The following is a 3,601-nucleotide window of genomic DNA, read 5'->3' on the forward strand; positions in this document are numbered from 1 at the left end:
ACTTTTAATGCCAGTAGGTAATTTTTCTGTTGTGACATAATTACAGAAGTAGGTAGAACACTTTTACACAGCAGGTTTCTTCTTCCCCCACAAACGACTCGACTCTGTCAGTACTTTAAAGCTGAAATAAAATATTTTAGAAATTGATTTTCTTCAATGGAACTTGTCCAGAAATCCTCTAAATGCTTTCTTCTTAGGAGTTAGTTGAAACAACTTAGTTTTGAGCTGCATCATTCATTTGCAATTGACCTCATGAGTCAAAAATTTTGTCTTCTTTTTCCTAGTTTACATCTTGTAATCAGAAGAAAAGCTTGACAAAGGTAGACTTCCAGCAAGTGGTAAATATTTCCTTTCTCAGACCACAGAAAAGCTTATTCCTACAAAAAACTAGGCCACAGCTAAATAGTCTGGCTACCTGCTGCTGTGCTCACTCAGACTAACTGCAAGAGTGGGTTTACTTGCAAAGGACACGATTAGATCCTTGTCTAGGTCATAGAACTTCAAGAGGCTTTAGAAACCTCCCCTATGGACTTATTAAAAACAGCATTTCCAGTTCATATCAAATGCACTGGTTGCAATAAAAACAAACCCCCTCTGTGCACCAGCACAGAATGAACTCTGAGCAGTTTGTATAAAGGAAATCAGTAGCTGGGTAGGTACAAAAACTGCTCACACACCGTCCAAGTATGGATGGAATAAATTCTTATTTCAATCTGAGCGAGCATTCTTACTTGCTCACTCCACCCCGATCAAATGCTGAATCATGAACACAGGAAGAATTGCAAAGTGTGGCAGGACCCAAAACTTCTCTGTGGTTTGGCTGCCAACTATTTATTTGCTGTGGAGATTCTGGGCCTCTTCTCAGTGTTTATTTTCTGATTTCTTACAGCAAAAATTGGATAAATATTTTAACACAGGAAGGTGTGATTGTTTCCAGAACTCTGGAACATGGGCTGTTTACAAATTACTCCTGTCAGGCTGGTGAATTTCAAAGCAATTATGGTCATAATTCTGTTTGTGGCAGCACAGACAACAAGCTCCTGCCCTTTATGCAGAAGACTACTTTTCAGGAACCATCTGCAAAGTCACCTTCAAGGGATCTGCTCTCCAGACGCTACAGCTTCTTCAGTTTCAGCCCTCTCCTACGTTGTGCTGTTCCTTGAAACGAGGCCAAAAGAAGAGTGAAGCAAAGCAAAACTGCCAAGGAAGTGGCACAGCCCTGCACTGCTGCTCCAGCCCTCTGGAAAGACATGGAGTAGAACAGCCAAAGAGAAACAGAAAGTGTCAACTCCACTCCATGAAGTTCCAGCAAATGCACTCCAATCAAATGCCTCTGAACACAGATGAGTATTTATTTTAACAAAAAAAAAAAAACTATTTCCATTTTTCCCTGATGCTCATAAATTCAAAGAAGTGTAAAACCCAAGATCTTTTGTACCAGAGGCAGGATGGAAAGAAAGGTTTTCGTGAGTATTTATTTTAACAAAAAAGAACTATTTCCATTTTTCCCTGATGCTCATCAATTCAAAGAAGTGTAAAACCCAAGATCTTTAGTACCAGAGGCAGGATGGAAAGAAAGGTTTTCCATGTGGAGCATCACATTCAGCGCAGAACCTTTGCCAGGCTGCAACTTTCAATTCCAAGTGAAACATTTCTAAACAAGGGATATCACGCTGAGTATAGTAGGCATACTAAATCTGAATGTCAAAAAGACAGAAAACTGCATATTTTCAGCTCCCACTGGAACATAAGCAGCAGTAAAGCTCTCTCAAAAATTTGCACTAAAAAAAATACTGAAAACCACCTTGCTGTACTATGTTTATTCGTACCACAACGCTTGTGTTCTTTAAAGATGCGCCAAGACCCACACACATTCCTGAAATTCATTGCACCTCCTTTCCTTCAATCGTACTCAAAATCTTACGATTTCCTTTTTCACACCTAGGAATCTTAAAACAAATATCCCTCCCAGTGAAAAAAGGAAAACTCCTGAACCTATCCATGAAAATCCACAAGACCCATCCAGAGGAAAGGAGCGTTTCCCTTCCCTCCCTGGCTCCTCGGCAGATCTTCAATCGAGCTGCCGCTCGCTGAGGTGAGCGGTGCACTCCGCAGACGTTTTACCTCCTGCCAGGCAGGTGAAGTCACCCTCAGAGGTCTATAGATCCTGGCAAGGAAACTGGCTCAGGTGCAAGCACAGGAAAAGCAGCAGATGGTAAAGTTAAAAATATTCCCAGAGAACGACAGCATCCCCTATGCCACCGGATAACAGCGAGGGGAGCGCTGCTGCTCGCAGCTCCCCGTCAGCCACCTGCTCAGACCCTTGGAAATGAAAAAGCCGTCCCCAAAGCAAGAGCAGCAGGGAAAAAGCTGCAAAGCTCCACTCAGAAGTCGGCGGTGCACGCACACCACATGCTGCAAAGCACACCAGCTCAGCGGGGCAGGAAGCTGGGGAGCAGCACTACAGAACCATCAGAGTTGTTATCCGGTATCGCCTTTTAAAATCACCTTTATCTGCCGTCCTGTGAATACGAAGCAGACGTTACTGATGGAATTGAGAGGTGTGCCAGAGAAGAACATACTCCCTCCTCGCCTTTTTTCTTAGGGATTTACCTCCTGGAAGGTGACATATGGATGCTGTGCAAGACTAAGCCTTGAGGGACTTGCATTTCTCAGATGTTGACCTTCCACAGCAGGAAAATAATGGGATTTAATTTCTCCCTAACAGGAAGCGGCTCTTCTCAAATCAAGTAATGAACTTTTCAACCTATCTGCATGTCTTTGAAAGCAAAAACAAAGCTCTAAAAGCAAATAATAGACTCAATTCGAAACCTGCCAAATTGCCTACATCTGGTTATTGCTCAACATTTCTGGTTAAAATGCTTTATTTTGCTGGAACCATTTTAGAGAACTGACAAAATGTTGGAAATTTTAAAGTAACTTGTGTTCATGTATGAAATGATCACAGCTGCGCTACCTAATTCCACAGGAACACTGCCTGGAGAGACATTTCTACAGGCTGCCAATCAGCAATTGCTGTAAACACCCAGATGGCTAATTTTATCAGAGGACACAGGCTGAGGCTCACAGCGCAGCTCCGCTTGTCACCGCTCACAGCCACGGCGAGGCGCCCAGATAAAATGTCAAATTCCTAAAGTCACAGGGAAGCATTTAGGTGGAGATGACCATGCCCCTCTTGGAGAACACGCTCCTGACCCCAGTCACCCTCAGCTCCAGCACAGAGGGTTCAACTTGCAGGTTTAGTGGTGCCCAGAAATCCCTCCCTGCCTGGAATAATGTTGTCAGCAGATACTCACCTAACACCTTATGCTTATTGACCCCTCCAGTACAAACAGGTTCTCAGTATCTGTGCACTGTCCACAACAGACTGCTGCTCTGTATTAATCAATTTGCTTTGCTAACACCAGCAAAGATCCAAAGTCTGTGCCAAGGTGACTATCTTAAAACATGACAGGTCTTCTCAGATGGACATTTTTCTGATACAGTTCTAAGCATTACTGTCCTCACATTTCTCTGCACTCGGAAAACACTGGGATTTTAAATTGCTGGCCATGAAAACACCAGCAACCTTCAAACCAAA

General features: G+C 43.2%; 1 protein-coding gene across 1 annotated transcript in view; it reads right to left on the reverse strand.

The window, feature by feature from the left end:
* Positions 1–3,601, reverse strand: part of DNAJC11 (DnaJ heat shock protein family (Hsp40) member C11) — a 15,814-nt gene that overhangs the window by 7,162 nt on the left and 5,051 nt on the right. The gene's annotated exons all lie outside the window — the stretch shown is intronic.

The sequence above is a fragment of the Antrostomus carolinensis genome, unplaced genomic scaffold, assembly GCF_000700745.2.
Source record: "Antrostomus carolinensis isolate BGI_N321 unplaced genomic scaffold, ASM70074v2 scaffold36654, whole genome shotgun sequence".
Taxonomy (NCBI): Eukaryota; Metazoa; Chordata; class Aves; order Caprimulgiformes; family Caprimulgidae; genus Antrostomus; species Antrostomus carolinensis.